We start from the raw sequence: 23760 nt of genomic DNA, 5'->3' as shown, positions 1-23760 counted from the left end.
ACCATGCGTTTCCCCTCCTTCCTTCTTTTCAGTCATAGCCCACGAACATGATCATCACATTCCCCCCCTCCCCCGGAAGCATCCAGAGGGCCTGGCCACAAGGAAGAAGAGATGAGTGTAGAATTGTCAGATCAAAATCTGCACACACAATAAAGGCATCTCCCAGCCCCACCTAAGGCCATGATCATGTGCGTTTACTCACTCTCAGGCACAGAGCAGCAGGGTGGGCCCACCATAATCCATCTCTTATTACAAAGCCAGAATCTTTTCCATCTGTGTTTAAGCTGGAGCCTATGAAATAATGTCTATAAAAATAAGGTTGGAAGTGAAAATATCGAATGCAATAAATTATGGCTGCACTGTGTTCTCTCCTGAGGGCTGTCTTGGCCAAAGAACCTTCCACATTGCCATCTAGGACTGTTCTTTCTATCTTCCCATAAAACATTCCATTTGTTCACAGGAAGAAAGGGCCTCGATGGCAGAGCCTTAGTCAATAGAGCCGTGGTGCTTGGCTGTTGGCACCTGCCTGGCATCTTAATTTTTCTTCCAAAGCAGAGTTATTCAGCTACCAAATGAAAGCCTAAAGGAGGCTGCCTAGGGGAAGGTTACGGGCCAGTTTCCATCATGGCCGCCGTCTCCCTCCCTACCACCCCATCACCTCATCCCACAGTGTCAGAACCATGACTCCAGACTGTATCACCGTCTCCCTTCACTGATTCGGCACAGGTACTAGATCCTGGTCACTGGAGGAGGGTTTTGGAGGAAGGGGAACCTCAAAGAGGGATGCCTCAGATCTGAGAGCTTGAGCCTTGGGGGCGGGGCATACAAGGGAATACTCGCTCTGCACAAACAACCCAGGACAAGAGGGAAAGTTAACAGTAGGACACTCAAGTGTTCTCTCAGGGTTGAGAGAGAGACAGAGGGAGACAAGAGAGAGATAGAGAGACAGGAAGACAGAGAGAGACACACAGAGAGACACACACAGAGATACACAACAGAGACGAAGAGACAGAAGACTCTGGAAGGCAGTTTTCAAGGTGTCTGGACAGATGGGTTGGATGTGGGCCTGCAGAAGGAGAAAGGCACTCAAAAGAAAAAGTCTAAGAGTAGGACCCAGATGGCGATTTAATTCAGATGGACTGGACCCCCCCCCCCCCGAGGTGTTTGGGGGACAGAGAGGGAAGGTAGACTGAGGAAAACATGGCAGCAGATGAAGGAACACGATGGATACAACAGAAAGGCACTCAGTCTAAGTGTTTTTGCTCCTTCAGTGTGGCAGGAAGCAGTGACCAGCTGATGTGGGGCTGAGGGAAGATGGTACGTTCGCTGGCGCCAGGGCCAGTCTTCGCTGTGAGGTATCTTGAGGCCCGTGGGATCTCTGTTTTGTCCTTATCACTCTCTTTCCTAAAGGAATCCCAAACGCAAGGGTAGGGGGCAGAAGACCCAGCATTTTCCTTTCCCCCTGTAGCCGATTCTAAAACTTGACAAGGAGTTCGGGGCTATGAGCTTGCATGGACTCTTACACGCTCACACTTGGCCCGTCTGGGAGGGAGATGGGACCAAACGATGCCCACCGAGCCCGGTAGCAAGACTCGACTCACCTCAGTGCAAACAAGGGCACCGGAGCCTTTCCAAGGGGGCATTTGCTGGGAAAGGGGTGGAGTTGGCATGAAGGGAAAGCAGCGAGAACAAACTGGTTGGTCAGTCCACACGGGCAGCCTTGCCCTTATTTTGGAGCCTCAAACAGATGTGGTCTGAATTTGTTGGTCTGAGAGGGAAGAAAGGGAGTCCAGGGCCAACCCCAGGACATTCTCAAGAGCCAATGGGAGGAAGCCTAGGCGCCCTGCGTCTTGGGACGGGATGAGGCTGGTGCCACCCTTTGTCGCCTCCGTCGTTGGTGCTGAGGGGGGATACTGGCTTCATCCCATTTTCCCAGCGATTCTGATGGGAACCACTGGGGCTGTATTGAGAAGGATTTCCAAGCTCTTTTCAAATCCTTCACTGGGCTTTATTCAGCAGGCCAGCCCCCGGTGCAGCCGCGGATCCTAGTCTCTCCTTTCTGGGCTGGCTAAGGCGAGCTCTCTGTGGAGGGAGGAAAATGGACCAGTTGTTCCTCTGGAGCTGGGCATTTTGACCCTCTTTCTCTGGCAGACACTTAGGATTTAGAACTTGGATCTCTCCCTCCACCCCACAGAGCCCAGGGTGCGGGTCCAAGAAGTAGAGAACTCTGGGAGAAAGGGGGCTTGTGGCCCTTCGCCCCCTCCGGCCTCGTCATCGTTGTTCTCGGAGGACGGGCAGAAAGGGCTCTTCCAAAAGCCCTGCTGGCAGCCAGGCCCCGTTTGTGGTGGGCGGTGTTTATGTGAACGCACAAATGTTTATGTGAGATTGCCAACTGGTTATTTATGAGTCTCTCAGCCTTTCCCCAATAAAAGCTGTTCCCTCAATGTTCTGACAGGCCCTGCATCTGTAACTAATGTGTCACTCGCTCGGCTAATGCAGTTCGCTTGTGTTTATTTTTGCACAAAAGCAATTTATCCAGCGGCTCTGGAAAAAAAAAAAAAAAAAAAAAAAAAAAAAGGCCCTGTCAGGAACCTTCTTGGGAGCCGAGTGTTTTTCCTCAAAAGAAGGCCCAAATGGCTCACGGTGCGGGGCAGGCTGGTGGGGCGTGTGCCCGAGTGCCCAGGCTGTGAGAGAGCATGTCAGGGTGGGCAGTGGGTCTGAGGTGGGCTTGCCCCTCACTGTTATCTCTGGCTCTGAGGAGGTGTGTGTCTGTCTGCAGCTCCATGGGGGACTGTGTAGGTCTGTATTTGCCTTTCAACGGAAACGTTCTGCCCGGAACGTTGGGTGGTTTGAAAATGGTGTTGCGGGTGGGACCCGCTCTCACTCTGCTGTCCCTCCGGTCCCCATAAATCAACGTCGGCAAAGTAGGTTGTTGGCAGTTAAGGAGCCTGGAGGAGGCAGCTGAAGGATGAGAGCAGGGGTTAAAAAGGGAGGATGCTTGGCTTCAGGGCAAAAAGAGCATTAGCCCTGGACAGTCCTAGAACCGTAACTATAAAAATGGGAAGGCAGACTGCCTGCCTACGCAGACGCAGGGCTCCTTTCTCCATAGCTTCTTCTGACCCTTCCCACTGTTCCCCTTCAGTATTGGCAGCCCACCTCTTGTGGGGAAAGGGTGCCCTGAGGGCCTGTGGGGGGGGGGGCAGTGAGAAAGAAGCCGTCTCCCGCTACAGAGCCAAATTTCACGGGGAAAGGAAAAGAGCTGGGAGGGAGGGTGATGTTAGGAGTCAGTTGAGTGTGTCTGAGTCACGGATACAAAGAGGAGCCCCAGTCGTCAGGCTGGACAAGAGCCTGGGGGCCTTCATCGTCTGTCACTCTAACACAGGCCAGTCAGCGAACCAAACTGGGCTGGGCACTGGCTCCATGTAGAACCCTCCCACTTCTAGGGGACCCCCCCCCCCCCGCAACCAGGTACTTGGGGCCCACAGTGTGCAAAGGCTCATCCCACGGCAGATTCTTTCTTGTCGTTTCAAAATGGCCAGTAGGAGTAGTAATAGTTAGTGGATTAGGGTGGTGACGTCAAAGCCGAGCGGAGCTTGGTACTCCTTTGGGGAGAAGAGATACCTTCTTCCAGCCGTTCTCACACCCAATCAGGACTGTTCTGCCCCAGTTGGCAGGACAATGGTTTCAATGATCTCCATCTTGGGTTTGTCTCCAAGGATAGTTGGTTAATTGTATGATGGCGGACAAACGTTAAGTCAACAGATACTTGTGCGAACACAGAGACGTAGATGACTGTGTTTTTCTGTGCGTTCTGTGGGGAGGGAGCCTCTCAGGCCATCTGGGTCAAGGTCTTTGGGACCTGGCCTAGGCCTTGGCGATTCCTCTCCTTTCTATGTACGGGGCTGAGGGGAGCTTTGAGTCTGGGACAGGAAAGGAAGGCTGAAGGGCAATGTTGTGCTGTAGGAACGGACCCACTTTAGAATCTAAAGAGAAAAAGCCGACCCTCCGTGCTGAGGCTCAGACTCCAGCCCACAGCCCTCCCCAGGTTCATTTCTGACTTCCCTCCATGTCTTGCTCAGGGAAGGCCTCTCCTTGCGGTCCTCACCGAAGCCAGCATCTCCAACCAGAATCGCCTTCCTATCCGCCGCTCTCCCCTCCTCACTTGAGCGCTGCCTCGTGGGGAGAGGGCGCGAGCCTGCAGAATTCACAGACCTCGGAGCCACGCTTTCCACGGGCGAAATCGTTCTCAGACCCTAAAATGAGAATTCACAAATTCCGAAGCCCCCTGTGGCCTTGGAAAGTAACGTGTTGAAAGGAGAGACAGACGGGGCCGATGGTAGGAGATAGATGGCCCTCCGTTGGTGGGCAAGGTGGGGAGGGGGGTGACAATGAGGAGCGGGGGGTTGGGGGCGCACTGGGGCTTCTTCCTCGGAGGGCGAGGGAGCAGGTTCAGGGAAGCCATTCTTCTCCTTTCAGATCTGGATTTTTATGTGACCTCTCCTAGAGTTACAATGTTGGCAACCCGATTCCTGTCAAACACGCTGCAGGCCAAGCAAAACAGTCCCGGACGGGTTGGGGCTGGGCTGTCGCCGCGCTCTTGTGAAATGGGGCAGAGCTGTCTGTCATCTGAGATGTGCACCGGACTGTGCACTCGGCCCCGGCGCTCCATCAGGGACCCTTGAGTGGGAGCTCTGAAAGTGAGCACTTGGTGCAGAAGAGCTGAGAACACAGCTCATTTCCTGAGGCCGATGCCATCCACGCTGCTCTGCTCTTTGGACCGAGAGGGGCCCGGGACCCTATTATTTCCTTTAGCAGGTTCTGGCGGGGAGCGGTCCATCTAAGCCTGGCCTCTGGGGATCCCGGGCCCAGAGGGCAGACAGTAAGGATCTCTGTCAGGGAGCCTTGCCTCATATGGATGTTGGGAGCAGTGGTTTTCAACCTCCCTCACGCTGCCACCCTTTAATACAGTTCCTCATGTTGTGGTGACCCGACCCCAACCCCCCCCCGCCCTGCCCCAACCATAAGATTATTTCCGTTGCTACTTCATAACTGTCATTTTGCTACCGTTATGAATCGTAATGTAAATATCTCATACGCGGGAGATCTGACTTGTGACCGCCCTCAAAGGGGTCGAGACCCATGGGTTGAGAACCATTGGTTGGGAGTGACGTGATGGTGGTGTAGGGGGAGGGTAAGTTAAGGTCAGATTCCAGGGTTATGGTCTGTGCAAGAGAGGAGGCCTCATGCTTCTCAGGGTGGCAGTGTGTGTCCCAAAAGTCACTGCCTGTGACGAGGCGACCCTCATTTTTCCAGATTTCACCCCTACCCCTCATCGGAAAGAGGGGGAGTGAAGATTTTGGCTTGAGATTTGGCACCGTGAATGCGACTCCAGCTTATCTCCAGTGTGTGGCCTCCAGACAGAGGGGGGACAGACCTCCCAGAGGCCTGACTTGGCCACCAGCAAGGTATTCTGAGAACGGCTTTCCAAGGCCAGCCTGGCAGTGGCTACCATGCTCAGGCCGGACATTCTCAGGTCCCTGTGGTTTCTGGGGTCATCCTGGCTCTGCGCCTTATTAACATGTGACCTTCAGGAGTGATGTCACCCCGGTGTCTTGTTTCCCTTGTGCGTAGATGACTCTGACTAGATGATCGTTGGCCTGCACCCAGTCTCCAAGCTCTCTGCGGATGACTCCAGCCTTCTGTTGTCCTAACTCCATAAGTCACCTTCTGAGTAAGACGGAGCACTGTTACTCATTACTGAATCCCCAGTGTCTTGCGAGGCATATAGCACATCAGAGGTACTTATCATGCTTGTGGAATGAATAAATAAGACGCGATTCTAGCTTCCAGAAGTTAGCCATGCACCCAGATAACACCCAGACAAGCTGGGTGCTGGAGAGAGAGAGACTCAATGGTAACAAACGAGGCTGCTAATTCTGCTGGGATCCAGGGCCAGACTCAGTTTCTGGGGGAAGAACTGGGGGGTGGCCACACTCTAACCGGGGTGTACAGTTGCAGCTGTGGTCCAGGCCTGCCCGACTGGCCAACACAGCCATGCAGGGGCGTGGTTTTCCCGGAGTGGTGTGCAGGAAGGGCCCTGGGCCTGTGAGGGTTAAGCAGTCTGGGAGAACAGGGCTGAGGTGATTGCAGAGCTCCAAGGCCTCAGGCAGGAGCCTCCAGTCTGGTTACTCTCTAGATTGGAGCCCAAGGAAGGCTTCCTGCCACCCCATTCCAGGGAGTCCACGCTGAGGCTTGCGGACCTACCCGCTACCCTCATCCCTCAGTGCGGCAGGAATACAGTGAGGCTCTGAGGCTGGATGTTTATTCTCTCCATGGTGATGCTCCTAATGTCACCGAGCCACTTGGGATGCTGCTCGAGGGGGACTTTGGATCTGGGGATCTGAGATGGGAAACTGTAAAAAAAAATCTTCCTCCTCTTCCTCTCTCCCTTCCTTTTCCTTCTTCTCCAGAGCATGGTCTTGCTATGTAGCCCAGGCTGGTCTTGAACCTACAGCAAGCCTCCTGCTGGGATCGCAGGCATGTGCTGCCATGCCTGTCTCTGAGGCTGGAAACATTGCTTCATCTCTAAATGCAAACCCAAACAAGGTTAAATATAAAAACAACAACAGAGAAACCAACGTGTGTGTGTGTGTGTGTGTGTGTGTGTGTGTGTGTGTGTGTGTGATATTGAATACCTGTGGAGCTGTGAACCAGTTTCAGAAATAGGATTAAGCAATCCAACCAGGGCCACTATGTGCGACTCCCAAATACCCATCCCTTTCGGCTACCCTGACCTGCCAAAGAAACCACTGGCCTGCATTGAGAATTTCTCGCTTTCTTGAATTTCTGTATTGTTTTCTAAAAGTACATGCAAGCTTGGTTTGTTGTTAATTTTTGAGGCAGGTCTCTTGTAGCTCAGGCTGGCCTCAGATCTGTTATAGAGCCGAGGCTAGCCTTGAACTCCTGCTTCTTCTGCCTTCCCAGTCTAAGTGCTGTGATAACAGGAACATGCAGCTGTTGCCTGACTTATACGACAGTTTAAAAAATTATTAGAATATGCCAGGTGTCGAGTGGCGAACACCTTTAATCCCAACACTTGGGAGGCAGAGGCAGGCGGATCTCTGGGAGTTCGAGGCCAGCCTGGGCTACAAATCGAGTTCCAGGAAAGGCGCAAAGCTACATAAAGAAACCCTGTCTCGGGGGAAAAAACAAAGAAAAAAAGAAACCCTGTGTCCAAAACCACACCCAAACAAAATTATTAGAATATATTAATTATCCCTAATAATGGGTTTCATCACGACAGCTTCATACACACACATAATGTATTTTGATCACATTCCCCTCCCATGATCCTCTCCTCATGTGTAAGTCTTTGAAAGGTGTTTCCAGGGTTGTTTTGCACACTTTGAAATCTCGTATAAACTGTGACATTGTAGCATGTGTTCGGCAATTAGCTTTTTCTCCCCACATGTGGGTGAGATTCATGCCTGTTGACATGTGTACCTCTGGCTCGTTTATTTTCAGGGCCGCTGAGAAACCGGTTGCAGGAATATGTCATTTTTCCAAAGAGCCCTGGCGGCCCCTGAGGGGGCTGGGGGTGGGGGTGGGGTGGCCCACCCGAGTGGCTCTGATCACTGGGCGTAGTCCCCGTGGTGGGGACCCTCCCACCTTCATCTCCCCACCCCTGTGGGGTGGCAGGGCCGGGCTCGTTCCCTCCGCCTGGCTGAACCATTGCTTCACTGAGCAGGAATTCAAGTGATTTTTTTAGGCAGTCCTTGTGTTTCCCATAAATCAGTGTCGAAAGTGAAATCCTAGCATGAGGGGCTGCAATTGCAACCAGCTGAGTGCCGCGGAGCGGACTAATTTGAGCCTGCCCTGAGTGGACGTGGGGTTCTGACAAGAAGGCTTTGCCAAGCCCTTCCTCGGCACAGAGAGGGATGCTGGGCTCAGTGCCAGTCCGTGAGCCGGCCCAGGCTTCAGAGGCCTACCTGCTCTCTGTGCTGACCCCTCTGGTCTCGCCCAGCGGCCTCCAGTGTGCTGCAAGGTGACCTTTGAACCGGGAGCAGCTTGTGCTGAGGGGCTTAGAACTTTATTCCTGTGACAAACAAAGACAGAGAGAGAGAGAGAGAGAGAGAGAGAGAGAGAGAGAGAGAGAGAGAGAGAGAGAGAGAGAGCGAGCCCCACAACCGCTCAGCCCCAGGAATCAGAGCTCCGGGTGCTGCATGATAGCTTCCCGGGCATGGTCTCTCTCTCTCTCTCTCTCTCTCTCTCTCTCTCTCTCTCTCTCTCTCTCTCTCTCTCTCACACACACACACACACACACACACACCTTCCCATCAGTAGTGCCATCAACGCAAGTTGCTTGGACTATAGAAATGTATTCTCTCACAACACTGGAAGCAGGAAGTTCAAGATCAAGCTGTCAGGGTCAGAGACTTCCCTAGCCTCCCTGCTTGGCTCGACCCTCTTCACACGGGGGGCCCCCTCTATGCTGAGCCCCTGGTCTCTCTGTGTGTTCTAATATTTTCTCCTTATATGGACACCAGCCAGACTGGGTTAGGGCCCACCCTAGCAATCCCATCTTCAAGTGCCCAACTGTGGTCGCATCTCCAAATATGGTTGTATTCACAGGTGCTGGGGGCTAGGACCTCAACACAGGAGTTTGAGGGTGCCCAGTTCAGCGCATGACATGGGGGTCATGGGGGTGGGTCATATGTAGGGTGGCCACAGGATTGCACCACAGCTAAGAGGTATTATTTACATCATGACATTTGTGTTTTGTGTATACTTCTGTGTGTGTATGTGTGTGTGTGTGTTGTGTGTGTGAGTGTGTCTGTGTGTTTGTACATGTGCCTGTGCATGGAGACCAGAGGTCAATATTGGATATCTTTCTCAATCAGACTCCACTTTATTTTTTGAGACAAGGTCTCTTAACAAGCCCAGAGCACCCTTATCCGACTGGACTGGCTGGTCAGCAAAGCCCGGGCATCCTCCTGCCTCTGCTGGGGACCCCTGAGGTTACAGGTGTGCCAGACTCAGGTCCTCAAGCTTGCAGAGCAAACACCTTACGGACTGGGCCATCTGCCTGGTCTTCCCATCATGGATACTTTTATCCTTTGAAAATCTGTATGTTTTTGTACTTTCGTTGGACCCAAGAGCGGGCAATTTGTGTGTTTCTTGTGGCCGATTTCCTGCAGATGGCAGAAAAACATTCTCTTGATGTGTTTGCTCATCTCTGGCGAAGGGAGTAAACTGGCGTGAAAGAACCGTGTTTTGGGGGCCGCAGAGGCTTATATGACCGTCCGGGCTCTGGACTGGTTTGGAGTAGGCCATGTTACTGCGGTTAGTCACAGGGACTGAATCTAAGCAGGGTCACATGTTTATCTTAGTTTCATGGACTAAGTTTAATGAAAGGGGTTATGTGATCTCAGTAGCGATATAGGTCGGTCATGAAACGGTGGCGTTTGTGGTCCTTGTCATGGGCACATTCCTTCACCTACTGTCGTAGGGTTTGTGTTTGCGTGTGTGTGTGTGTGTGTGTGTGTGTGTGTGTGTGTGTGTGTATTGCAGTGTGTATTTGTTTCTATGCACACAACTATTCCTACACATCTGTGTGGGAACGACTTTGTGTGTTTATAGGAATATCTTGTGTGTACACAATGGCCTATGCATATCTGTGTGGTTGTGCATGTGTCTGTGTATTCATGCCGCCGTACGTGTGTGCACGTGTGTGTAAGTGTGGCAGATATATGACAGGAGGGGACATGAGGCAGGAGGTGGCAGAGGGCAGAGGCTCTGGCCTTGACCCAGGCTTCCAAAGGATCACAGATGTGACCTTTCACCCCTCCCTGTGGCTATTGAGGTCACTGCCCCGGGAGACTGAAGAACTTTCTTTTGGAACCACATGGGCTCACAGCCCGGGGAAGCAGAAATGCTGCTCTAAAAGCAAACCGGATGATCTTCATCCTGAGGAGCCTGGAGCCAGCGGGACCTTGTTTAATTCCGAAGGAATGTGTGCGGTTCCCGCCCAGCTGAGCAGGCCCCAGCCTGACTTCGGGCCTTAGAGCCACCCAGCCAGAGGCTGATGCCTTCAACGGGGGGCTGGGGTCACACCCTTCCGGAGGGAGACAACACATCCACCCCTGAGGCTGATATGGGCTAAGTGGGTGAGAGCATCTGTGCCAGCCTGCCCAGCCCTGCGCTGCGGGAAAACAAGTCGCAAAGAGGAGATGCATGGCCCGGCCCCAACCTCAACTCTGAGGTTAGCTGGGGCTCTAGCAGGCAGGAGGCAATTCCCCAGTAGGAGAAGATGTGTGCCCGTGTGTGCCCGTGTGTGCCCGTGTGTGCCCGTGTGTGCCCGTGTGTGCCGTGTGTGTGTGTGTGTGTGTGTGTGTGTGTGTGTGTGTGTAAGGACGACACACTCAGGGAGTACAGCATTGATAAGAGGGCAGTGTCCAGCTGTGGCCATCCCAAAAGGCTCCTTGGATGAGCTTTGGTAGTTCTAGTTTGGCCCTGCAGGGAGGGACCAGTAGGAGGGATTTGGGGGTGGTGGTGATGGTGGAGGTCGAAAGGGGGAGATACAGAAAGGCTTTGCAAAACGTGCACAGGTGTAAACAGGCACAGTCTAGATCGAAGGCGTGTACACACTGGCTTGGGTGGGAGGCTTCTGGAGAGACAAGAGGAAGCTGGGCCAAGAAAATCACCTCCAGTCCTCAGAAGGATCTGGAATGCTGGTCAGAGTTCATTCTTATGTGGTGGGGAGCACCTGAACACTCTTAGCAAGGGCTAACCTGATGAAAGCGTGCATGCGTGCGTGCATGTGTGCGTGCGTGCGTGTGGGTGTGTGGGTGTGCCCTAGAAGACAGCTTGGCTTTGTGATAGGCCACATTGCCGGCGAGGCAGGGCTGGTGTGTCCAGTGAGGAAGCCTGGGCTGTGCGTGGGGGCCTCGGCTTGAGAAACAATGTGGTAGAACTGTGATGCCTTTGGGTTTTTTTTTTTTTTCAGATCTTGGTTCTGTGTGGAGTCCCCTGACCTGTGAATCCTGTGTCAGCCTGATATCACTCCTTCTTCACAGCCCAGTGGACCGGCAGGGCCCGAGAGGCCGAGCCAGGGCCCTAAGGCAGCTCAGACTTCAGCCAGTCTCCCTGGCTCTGGCCAGGGTGTGTGCCTCTGCAGTGAGCCGCTGGGTATTTCACCTACTGGTACCAAGATCCCGTGCCTGTTACTGGCAGTGGGTGTCAGTCAGAGAGGAAGAGAGCCCATGACTGTGGTGTGCGGATGTCCGTGCGGACCAGCTGCACACAACCACAAAGGCTATTCCATGCAGCCCTGGTGAGGGCTGAAAAAGACTGCTCAGTTTGGGTGTGTGGACAGTGTGCTTGGGGGTGTATCCAGCCTCAGGCCTGGCACGTAGTGTGGGACCCACGCGTGTTGGGTGAGTCAATGTAAATGTGATCGCGGCTCAGGCTCCCAGGACACACAGGATTTCTTTTTTTTTTTTTTTGGTTTTTTGAGACAGGGTTTCTCTGTGTAGCTTTGCGCCTTTCCTGGGACTCACTTGGTAGCCCAGGCTGGCCTCGAACTCACAGAGATCCGCCTGGCTCTGCCTCCCGAGTGCTGGGATTAAAGGCGTGCGCCACCACCGCCCGGCGACACACAGGATTTCTGATTGACAACATAGCCCACTGAAACCCGCCAGAGACCTGTATTATGTGAGGTCAGCCTGCCTGGGCCTCTTTAGCAGATGGCTACAGGCTGGACCTGTTACCAGTCCCTTCCACACACATGCATGTGCACACACACACACACACACACACACACACACACACACACACACAGAGTGTAGGCTGGGGATTTCACCATTAGAACTGAGGCCATGGTTGCATTTTGCCCCTCCTCGGGTACCCCTGGTATTTGCAGGTTGCACTACATCGTCTCTTCTAGCCATTCTGAGCTCAGTGCTTCTGCTAGTGTGAGGAAAGATCCTGCCTTTGGATGACATTGGCCTGGAATTTCAGAGGCTCCTGGGCCAGGGAAGTGGTCTCTTCTAGGCAAAGGAGACCCTCCCTGGTAGAAATAACGTCCTGATAAGATTCCAAGGAGCTGAGCAAGTGGGATCCTGAGGCCGAAACATATAAGGCAGGATCCCTACTTCTACACTCAGGAGTCCTAGCAAGTCATGTAGGCCAGGCTGTGAGGGTCCCTTGGCCAGAGTCCTCTGGAATGCTGGCCTGCTTGGTCTCCAGGGCTCAGGGGCCAGGTGTCTTCCTTGAGGCATCTGTTTGCCTGGAGGAGGTCATGGAGGTGGCATCTGACGTGACCTCAAGTGGGTAGGCAGGCTGACCTGCCTGAACAGGCCTGAACGCTGCTAGGAGGAAAAATCCGCAGCGACCCGCTCAGCCCCTGGCTCCTCAGTCTCCTCAGCCCGTCCGTCTCTCAGTCCCCTTGTCCACACATCACGTGTTGGCCTCTGCCTCCTGGACCAGGCCCTGCGGAGGCCGGAATGCCTGACTCTGAACTAGCCACACAGCTGACCTGCTGAGTCCTGGCGAATTCAGGGCTGTGTCCCTCGGGCTGCTGAGAACCCGGAGTTCCTCACGTCATAGTGTCATGGTACGGAGAGACAGGCACAGACTCGCTCGCTGGACGCAGAGCTCAGAGCCACATTAGTCTTACATTCTGAATCCTGCTGAGGAATGCCTTTCTGTTCCAGATGGGTTCATTCTGGAGAGCATGCGAAGCCAAACTCAGTTGTGCCTGAGGCACCCAAGACATCATCAGTCACGGGGAGCTCTTCTTTATTTAAAGGTTTTGACATTTCATTCATCCTGGATATGTGAAGTTAATTTGGGGTTTTAAAAATACTGCTTCAAATATTTGAATTGACTGTTGAGGGGTGGGCCATTCCGTTAAGCCTTGTTCTTGAGACAAGGACCTTGCTGGCCCCTCCTGGCCCAGGTCAGAGTCCATGACAAAGGTAAAGGACACACAGAGAAAGGAGTCCTTGGTCTGGCCCTGGTGTACCCACGAGCCGAGATGTGTCGGATGGGTGTAGACAAGACTTTTCCAAGAGGGTCTCACAGAGTCTGTTGCGCATGCGCTGTGTGTATGCTTGTGACTGTGTGTAGGGGTCAAGAGGGGAAGAAAGACTTCCAGGGTTGCATTACTGGCTCAGGGAGCTGAAGGGCAGGTCCCGCTGTGGCTGAGTACATTTGAGTCCTGAGAGGAGGAGAGAGAATCAGGGAACAGAACTGGGTGGAGGGGGAACGGTCTTCAAAGGAAAATGAAAAAAAAAAAAACTAGTTTCTGTAGGGAAGGTCGGGGTCGGGGGACGACTAGAAAATAGGGAAAGCTGAGGAGAAAAGTCCTTACCAGCCACCTTCAGTGGTGTCCACACAGCATGCATGCAGGCCACCACGGCCCTGCTTGTCCAAGTGTGGTCACGAGGCTGTGTGTAGGATACGTAGATGCATGCTCGTGTCTTCGTTTTGTTTCCCCAATTACAAAACCTATTTATACTAATTGTAGGAAACAGGCAGAAATTTGGGGAGCACGAAGCAGGGAGCGAACTCGAGGCATCTGCCTGGCACCATGATAAACACTGTTGCTCACTTGGAATGACCCACAATGCCTGTGGTCAGGTGAGCCATACAAATGGGCAAGCCAGGACCCCTCACTTCCTACCATACCTTCCTATCCTCCCTGTGACAAAGTCTGGTGTAGCCCAGGCTGGCCACTATGCTCAGTGTATGCCATGCTGGGAACTGAACCCAGGGCTCAGTTGGAGTTATAGCCTCTTTGGTGTGTGTGTGTGTGTGTGTGTTTACAAGCACATGCTTGAGATAGGGTCTCCTGTAACCCAGGCTGACCTTGAACATGTTCTGTAGTCAAGAATGATCTTGAACTCCTGATCCTCCTGTTTCTACTTCCCAACGCTGGGATAATAGATCTGTTCCAACACGCCCAGCGCATTGGGTCTTCCTGCCTAGGCTTCATGAAGCCACTGATTCCTCCCTTTCCCGATGATCCCAGGGACATCCCATGGAGATCCAGGCCTCCTGAGCGTCCTCCTGAGCTGTCTATCCACTCTCATCAGTACCTAAATCTGCAGCCTAGGGTACAGAGCCCTTCACAGGAGCCCAGCTCTTCTGTGTGGTGGGCACCATGTCTAGATCCTGCCTGCCTGGAGTCTTGCTGGTGAGCTGGCTCTGAGGCTTACCAGGCTCCCTCCCTAGGGGCCATCACGGCGTGGGGTGAGGGGTAGGCGGTGAAGGCAGTGAACAGATTTCAACGGCATGCCTCCTGGAAACCACATCAAATGGTGTAGCTAGGAATTAATAAATAAATTTGGGAGACAAGTCAATTACCCTCCCCCTGTGCCCCTGTCCCCAGGGGCAAACAGTGGCATGTGGTTCCCAGCCTCAGCACGCCTTCCCCAGGGCAGACCAACCACTGCAGCTGGCTTCTGTCAGATTAGCTGGGCAAGATGTGACAGGCCTCTGTCCTCTGGGGAAATCACTCCTTTCCTGGGAGGTGGTGAGGACATTCCCAGGTTGCTCTGTTCCTGCCCTTTCCCCGCACCCCTCCCAGTTTTACTATTTTATCATTGAAAAAAATCAGACAGGCTTCTGGTTGCATTTGAAAACACTTATTCGCTCAGTAAATACTGAGCGAAGCATGCTAGCTACGCGCTAGAGGTTTGGCCAGGTTGTGGAGCCATGCAGACACAGCTCTGCCTGAGAAAAGTTTACAGTTGTGTGTGTGTGTGTGTGTGTGTGTGTGTGTGTGTGTGTGTGTTTAAATGCGATTGCATATAGCACTTATAGCACATTTTGGTGGTGGGGTGCTAAGAAGGGGATATTTAGTTTAGCCTAAAAGTCTCCTCAGAGAGCCTCCTGAGAAGGCGATGCCTGGATATTTGGGAGGGGTGGAGAGTGCTGTTCCAGACTGACTGGACCATTGCAAAGGCAGGGAAAAGAGGTGAAGTGGGAGGGTTATGAAGGAGTTCACCTGGCTGGATCCAGATGTGGAGTGGACAGAGAGAAGGAGAGAGGGAGAGAGGGAGGGAACACGAGAGAGAGCAAGCTGGTGACGTTTGGATTCTTTTTAGTTTTGTGTGTACAGTGCTCGGGGTTGTTATTTCTACATAAACCAACTCCACGGAGTCCAGCAGACTCAGAGAACAGCAATCTTCGCTCTGCTCAGCATTAGCGAGCATGAGTCCTCCAACATGTGTGGCCTCTGAGTTTTCTCAGCTTGCATAATTTAGACTGACGGTTCTCTCTAGCTGACCATGCATGACGATCACTTGGGACATTCCCTTTAAGTGTGGGTGTTTGGAGTGTGTCATGGAGACCCAGGCTCTATAGTGCTCAGCAATGTCCATTTTTAATAAGCTCCCTTGGACCCACCATGGTCAGGGAGCACATTTTGAACCACACAATCCTAGAAGCTGATCTGCTCCTCTTGGGGAGCGTGCTTGTGACGGAGAGGCCACCAGATGGCAGTAGTGCTTTGCGATGTGCGGAGTGTCGGTTTTTGTTTTTTCAACTGGGGGTGGTAGTTGGCCCAGAGACAGTTCTGGGGTTGTTATTTTGCAAGAATGTGTAGACCTGAAGCTGGGTTGGTGACGGAAGGCTCAGCTACTTGGGGGGGCTGAGGCTGGAAGCTCACGTGTGCAAGATCTGCCTGGGCTACAGAGTGAGTTGAAGGCCAGCCTGAGCATCTTAGTGAGCCCCTATTAGAAGATGAAGTGGGCCAGGGAAGGCAGGTCAGTGGTATAGCCCTTGCTGGGCACCTACAAAGCCTTGGGTTTAACTCCCAGTACAAAAAGACTCTTAAAATAATTTGATCGGAAATTTCAAGGTTCAAGTTTAAATTTCATTTTCAGCATCAGAACTGAGCTCTCCATCCAACCATCACTACTAGTCACACGTGCCTTTCGATAACCTGAAATGCGGATAGTCTGAGTGGTACCAAAGGGCCAATGCACATGTGGCCGTGATTATTATTGGTATTATTATTTGGAGCTTTCTCCACTTTGTTATTGCGGGGTAGAGGAGTCCTCTCTTTTTCCTGTTCATTGAATGAACAAACTCGGGAGTTGGGGGTGGGGTGGGGTGAGGGGAGATGGGATCGGCCCGATGTCTCTCCTGGGGTCTTAGAGCCCAGAGAGGTTACACTGGTAGACTAGCAGCCGGGGCCAGGAGCCGCTCCGTTAAGGCCAACTCAGCTTTCAAAGATAGCTCTTGGTTACACTTGATTGGCGTGGTAGTCCTAGTGGCCTGGTCCAAATTGGAAAATGACTGGAGAGAGCCACAAGGGGAGAATGGCCCTCAGATAGTTATCTGAATTAGTGACTCCTCTCGCGGGCACAGAGGCGTCCTGTTATGTGACTGTGCCCTATCTGCTGGCTGGACTTTCTTAGTGTGGTCACTGAGAAGCATCTCGAGTCCCTTTCTGTTCCTAACCTCCTCTCTCTCTCTCTCTCTCTCTCTCTCTCTCTCTCTCTCTCTCTCTCTCTCTGAAAAAAAAAAAAAAAACAAAAAAAAAACAAAAACCAGAGTGTATAAAATCTGTGGTCCCTTTCTTAACCCTAGTCCGTGGTTTCGGCCACATCTAAGTGACCACTGCTGGTACAGGGAGGAACGGGAACTCTCAACTACACACTGTTTCTCTGCTCTCCCGCGCCACCCCCCCCACACCCCCCACTCCACCCCGCCTCCTCTCTCTTCTCCTCCCTCCCTTTCTCTCTCTCTTTCTTTCCAGCTAGGTCTGGATGTGCAACCCTGGCTTGCTTGCCTCAAACTCAGGACCCCCCCATTTCAGCCTCCCAAATTCTTGGCTTGCCGGAGAGTGCACTATGCCTGGCTACAGAGTCCTTTAAAGACAGGAGGACACAAGATAAGAACAATATAAAATCTCTTATTACTTCGTGTAGAAATTTAAGCTTGAGTTAAATAAAATTGTTGTTAAAATTAATTTCACCCTTTTTTTTAACTTTTTTATGATTTACTTTTATTATTTTCTTTTTACTTTTTAAATGTGACTTCTAGAAAATTTTGGATTATAAGGCAACTTGCATTCTATTCTATATATAGGATACATTATGTTGGGAATCATCAAAATTCATGTTTTAATTTTGAAATTAAATGAATCAAGGGCCAAAGCTTGACGACCAGTGCTACATTATGAAGTTAAAAAGAAAGCACACACACACACACACACACACACACACACACACACACACACAAAAGCCCTCCATTTAAGTTTAAGTCCAAATTTTCATCACGTGCCTTTGGGCGGCCACGTGTATTCCCTTAGCCTCTTTCCATCACGTGTAAAACGGGGCAACGACGCAGCCCACCTGAGGTTACTTACGAGTCACCAGAGATAACGTGTACCTGTGAGACGCCCCTGTCAACTCTGAAACATCACACGGTGGTCGGGTGGCTGCCATGGCTACTGATAACAACTAGAATAGACCTAGTAACGGCCATTCCTTCACATTCCCTCTGCGTAGAAGGTCCCGCCTTCGGCACTTCCAGACTCTCAGGGGTTAATTCACCGGTAAGGTTCTTTGTCGTTCCAGATGATTATGAAATGCAAAGTGCCAGTACAGGACTAAAACAGTGATGATTTAGCTGGGAGCTGGTGGAGCACGCCTTTAATCCCAGCCCCTGGAAGGCAGAGGTAGCTCGATCTCTGTCAGTTCAAGGCCAGCCTTGAATCCTAGGTCAGCCAAGGCTCTGTAGTGAAACCCTGTCCCAGAACAAAGCAATAGTGATTCTAGTGGGGTGCTTGCCTAGCATGAGCAGACACGAGTTCGAACCCCAGGACTCCGTACAACTGGGTATGGTGGGATGCATCTGTAATCCCACCACCCAGAAGTAGAGATCAGAGGATCGGAAACTCAAGGGCCACATAGCAAGTTCGATGCCAGCCTGGGATACAGGAGAGCCTGTCTTAAATAGGGCCGGTGAGATAGCCCCGAGGGCAAACACACATTCTGGGTAAACCCTTGGGATGTGACTTCAAATCTCTAACCTGCTGCCTGCTCACTGTGCCATCCGCATACTGATATAAATAAAAATGTATGCACCCCCCACCCCCCAAACCACCAAAAGGACTGCCGTGATTCACTGGCAAACTCACTTCCAGGCTTGTGCGTTTGCTGGAGCCCCTGCCCTCTCTTCTTGGGGATCTGGAACGGAATTGGAAAGCTAGGGGCAGAAGAAGAGGGGAAAACAAACAGGACCAAGTGTTTCTGTCCGCAGAGGATCTGTGTGATCAGTGGGGAGCAAGGACCTGAGGTGGAAGGCTGGGGAGCTCGGAAGCCCGTGGAAGGCTGCAGGAGCCCTCTGCCAAGGACTCTTGGGAGAACACGGAACCACATGGATAGATGCTCCCCAACACTCACCGCTCCCCACCACTCACTGCTCCCACCCACTGCTCCCACCACTCACTGTCCCCACACCCCGCTCCCCCCCCCCCCCCCCCACGCCCCCCCCCCCCCCCCCCCCACTGCCCCCCCCACCCCTGCTCCCCACCACCCACTGCCCCCACCCCCCCTGCCCCCCCACCCACTGCTCCCCACCACTCACCCCCCCCCCACCACCCACTGCTCCCCACCACCCACGCTCCCCACCCCCCCCCACCCCCCCCCCACTGCTCCCCACCCCACGCTCCCCACCACTGCTCCCACCACCACTGATACCACTGCTCCCCAACACTGCTCACCCACTGCTCCCCACACCACTGCTCCCCAACACCCACTGCTTCCCCAACACTGCTCCCCACACCCACTGCTCCCACCACCCACTGCTCCCCACCACCCACTGCTCCCCACCACTCACTGATCCCCAACACCACTGATCCCACCACTCACTGATCCCCACCACTGCTCCCCACCACTCACTGCTCCCCACCACCACGCTCCCCAACACCACTGCTCCCCAACACTCACTGCTCCCCACCACTCACTGCTCCCACCACTCACCGCTCCCCAACACTGCTCCCACCACCCACTGCTCCCCACCACTCACTGATCCCCAACACCCACTGCTCCCCACCACCCACTGCTCCCCAACACTGCTCCCCACCACTCACTGCTCCCCACCACCCACTGCTCCCCACCACTCACTGATCCCCAACACCCACTGATCCCCAACACTCACTGCTCCCCAACACTCACTGCTCCCCACCACCCACTGCTCCCCAACACTCACTGCTCCCACCACCCACTGCTCCCCAACACTCACTGCTCCCCACCACCCACTGCTCCCAACACTGCTCCCCACCACTCACCGCTCCCCAACACCCACTGTCCCCCCACCACTCACTGCTCCCCACCACCCACTGCTCCCCACCACTCACCGCTCCCCAACACTCACTGTCCCCAACACTCACGCTCCTCTTGCTTGCCGGGTAGAAAGCTGGCTCTGCTGCGGCTTGGCAAGTCTAGCTTGAGTACTCGGTTTGGAGGACGTGGCTCGTGGTTAACACTCTGACCGGAGCCCCCACCTCACTTTAGGTCTCTTCTGTACCAGCGATGTGATGGGGGAATGAATTGGAAAAAAAAAATCTATTTACTTTGAAGTGATTATGTCCTCTTCCTCCTTTCCCTTCTCCTCTCTCCCTCTTCTTTTCCCGCCATCCCTTGCTCTCTCAATCTCTCTTTCTGGAAAGGTCTCACTCTGTAGCCCAGGGTGTCCTGGAACTTGCGATCCTCCTGCCTCAGCCTCTCAAGTTCTAGAACCACAGATGTGTGCCACCATCCCTGGTTTTGACTTGATTTTTTTATTTTTTTAGAAAACAATTTTTCATTAAAAAAAAAAAAAAAAAAAAAAAAAAAAGCAGCTTTGCAGGTGGCGCCGTCCCCCGTCACCACATGCTGCAGCAGGGTCAACCCCACCATGTTCTTGGGCGAGCCCGGGGGCCGCGTCTTCTTCAAGACGTTTGCAAAGTTCCAAAGACAGTAGAAAACTTCCACACCGGAGAGAGAGGATTTGGATATAAGGTTCCTCCTTTCACAGGACTATCCCAGGATTCGTGTACCAGGGTGGTGACGTCACACGCCACAGTGGCCCTGGTGGCAGGCAGGTCGATCTATCAGGAGAAACTGGAGGATGAGAACTTCATCCTGAAGCGTGCAGGCCCTGGTATCTTGTCCGTGGCAAACGCCGGACCGAACGCAAACGGTTCCCCGTTTCTCATCCGCGCCGAGACTGAGCGGCTGGAGGGCGGTCTTGGGAAGGTGAAAGAGGACCGGAGTGAGGATCGTGGAAGCCGTGGAGCGTTTTGGTCCAGGAATGGCAAGGCCAGCAAGATCACCGTTGCCGACTGTGGACAACTCTAATTCTTCTGACTTGCCGGCATCTCACCCACCAGACCATCCCTTCTGTCGCTCAGGAGAGCACCCCCACCCCATCTGCTCCCAGTACCCAGTAATCTCTGCTCTCATTGAAGTTCTTTGGAGTCCATATTTCCCTCATTCCCCTCCAAGTCCATCTGATTGCAGAGTTAAGTTTATGATTATAAATAAAAATTGGATAAGAAAAGAAATTAAAAGTTAAAGATTTTCGATTGAAAACATAGAATTTACCATCACAATTTTCCTTCCTTCCTTCCTTCCTTCCTTCCTTCCTTCCTTCCTTCCTTCCTTCCTTCCTTCCTTTCTTTCTTTCTGGTTTGTCGAGACAGGGTTTCTCTGTGTAGCTCTGGCTGTCCTGGATCTCGCTCTATAGACCAGGCTGGCCTCGAACTCACAGAAATCCGCCTGAGTGCTGGGATTAAAGGCCTGCGTCACCTCCACCCGGCCAGAATGAATTTCTTTTTGATACCATCTTTTAATCGTGCTTTCTTGCAGCCCAGAGGATGAGCCTTCATACTTCCCACTGTGGGAAGGAGAGGGGAGACAGTGTCTTGGGCTCCAAGCTGATGCACACAGCTCATTTATGAGATAAAGGTGTGGAAATCCACACCCTGTGGACAGAGAAATGGGGCAAGGCGCAGCAGGGGAGGGAGCAGGGTTTATCATGCCTCAGGTGGGGGGCGACTCACACACAATGGCAAAGAAGGCGGTTAGAGCCTGCTTCCAAGACCAGGGCTGCAGGATGTCTGGTTTCTTTCCCCCCAGGCCCAGACCCTGTTGGGACAAGAGGCACTGGTTTGGTGGATGGGACTTGCTTTACCTTATGGGAGTTGGAAGAAAGAATTCCCCTCGAGGTCACCCCTGCACGCACCTGTGGGACCCCATCGGAATGAAGGTGGAGGCTCTGTCAGGGAGGGCAGAGGGAGTGCCTGAAGTTGGCTTCCTCCAGCTGCCCTGGGCTGTCTGTGGGAGGGAGTGGCATGTAGGCCATTCCTGAGAGCGAGGGAAAGTGCTCGCTTGGGAAGTTTAACCGGAAGGGTGGACAGTTGCGATGGAAGAGGAGAGCCCGATTACTGAGGAGCCCAGGGCAGAGTTTATATACTGGACATCTGATGCCCAGAAGCGACCATGGGAGAGACGAAGCCTCCACACAGGACATAGAAGCCGAACAGGAATTTCAGATCTCGGGCTACAAGCGTGTGATGGAGACTCGGCTCCGAGACAGGAGGAACTAGACAGAGCACCAGTCAGCATGTGCTAGCTAAGGCTGCAGTAACAAATGTGCCTGAGTCTTAAATACAGCATTTTGTTTCTCACTCGTGGTTCACAATTGGGCTCGCCCTTGAACCCGTACCCCTATCTTCATTCTGGGAGCCAGGATGAAAGCCAGCCTTTGTCTGAGTCCTTTGTGGAGGGGAAGACAGTGGAGGGCTGGTGGAGACCAGAACAATACTGGTTCTTTCGACATGTACATGAGGTCTCACATGGCATTGGCCAAGGTCGGTGAGGAAAGGGAGTACCTCCTCCAGGAGTCATCCCAAGTTCCCAGGGTCTGGAGCAGGGGTGGATAACCTTCTTGTGGGCAGGGGAGGGAGTAGCTATGAGCACAACGGCCCATGTGCAGCAGTGATGCCTCTCTTCCCGCTGGGCTTCCGAGCATCCACTCTTCTCCTTTGCCTTTTCCACTCTTAGAGAAAGAGAGGCAAGATCCACTTAGAAGCCGTGGCCCCGAGAGCCTGCCTGAGACCCCTGTGGGCTGGCTGGTGGAAGAGTGGGTCTTGTCTTAGATCGGGGGGCAAATGAGAAGCAGTTGTGTTTCCTGTCACCATGGAGAGGCCTGGTGGCTTCCAGCCATGGCCAGAAGTTGCAGGACCAAGAGCTGAGGGGCTGCCTGCTATTTCCTTGCCTGACTTCCTGTGCGGGGGAGGAAGGAACTTTCTCTACAAAATCGAGCTGTTCTTCACCTCACTGCTATGTTCAAAGGACTAGACTGTTTTGCAAAGACATCTGTCTGTCTATTATCTGTCTGTCTGTCTATCTATCTATCTATCTATCCATCTATCTATCTATGTATCTTTTGAGCTGGGATCACATTGTGCAGTCTTGACTGAGCCTTGCTGTCTGCCAGGCTGGTCTTGAACCCACGATGATCTTTCTGTATCTGCCTCTGCCTCCCTTTTTAAAATAAAAGACACTTTACTTGATCCCTCCACCAACTGATAGAGGTAGGAAGACAGGACCGATTCATCACTATCAAATGAAGAAACTGAGGTTCAACGAGAGAGGACAGGATGTGTCTGAGATCACACAACCAGCCATCGATGGAGATGGGCAGGGACTGAGCTCCTTTTCTCGGGGCTAGGTATTTTCTGTGGTGTGGATTGCAGAGACAACCTGGCACAGAGGTACAGGAAAGGCAAAGCCTGGGAGCACGCGGAAGTGATGGGTAGGGCTGGAGATTTGGAGTCAGAGGGCTGACTTTAGGAGCCTCTCTGTATCATTCTCCAGTGAGTTAACTAACATTACGGAGTCTTGGTTTCCTCTTTTATAAAATAGGCTGAAAGTTGGGGTCCACACAAATGTTAAGAACAGCTAATGGAGAGTGCTAGAAGGTGACTGGGGTGGGGGGTGATTAGGTTATGAAATCGGAACCCATACAAATAGCTTTCATACCCTTGTGAAGAGACACAACAGAGTGTCCACCGTAAAAGCATGCAACAGGAAGTAAACAATATGCAACCAGGAAGAGGTCCCTCACCAGAGCCCTGCCAAGCACCCTGATCTCGGACTTCTGGCTCCCAGCTTTAGAAATAAACGTTGCTTAAGCCTCCCAGATATGTTAAGTTGAAAACTTTAAAAAAATGTTCATTTTTATTATTCTAAATTATATATGGGGTGTTGCTTGTGTGTGCAGGTGTCAGAGGAGGCCAGAGGCACCAAATGCCCGGGAGCTTGAGTTGCAGGCAGTTGTGAAGTGCCTGAGGTAGGTGACGGGAACTGAACTCAGGTCCTCTGGAAGGACAGCAGCTGTCCCAACCCACTGAACCATCATCTCTCCAGGCCCTAAACTTCATTGTTATCGTGCGAGATTGTGTGTGTGCACATGTGCAGCCGTGTGCATGCGTGCCACGGGGTGCTTGAGGGGGGTCAGAGGTCAACTTTGTGGCATTGGTTCCACCTTTATGTAGGTTCCAGTGACCAAACTGAAATTGTTAGGCTTTCGTGGCAAGAGCTTTTACACGGTGGGCTATCATCAGCTCACCCGCCGCGGTATGACTGGCTTGTTTGTTACAGCAAGCTAAACTAAGACAATGCTCTTTCCACGTCACCTCGTAAGGCTGCCAATGAGTATAACAAGTGAATTAATGTCATTGAGAAATGGTCACAG

General features: G+C 52.6%; 1 long non-coding RNA gene across 1 annotated transcript in view; it reads left to right on the top strand.

Annotated features, from left to right (window-relative positions):
• The first annotated feature begins 259 nt into the window (after positions 1–259).
• LOC119086437 overlaps positions 260–23760 on the top strand; it is a 37147-nt gene continuing 13646 nt past the window's right edge. The window contains exons 1-2 of the long non-coding RNA XR_005089729.1: positions 260–726; positions 1272–1355. This is a non-coding gene — a long non-coding RNA (uncharacterized LOC119086437). The remainder of the gene's footprint in view (positions 727–1271; positions 1356–23760) is intronic.

Source organism: Peromyscus leucopus, chromosome 22 (assembly GCF_004664715.2).
Source record: "Peromyscus leucopus breed LL Stock chromosome 22, UCI_PerLeu_2.1, whole genome shotgun sequence".
Taxonomy (NCBI): domain Eukaryota; kingdom Metazoa; phylum Chordata; class Mammalia; order Rodentia; family Cricetidae; genus Peromyscus; species Peromyscus leucopus.
The sequence above is the reverse complement of the archived record's forward strand: the minus strand, read 5'-3'. Positions and strand labels throughout refer to the sequence as shown.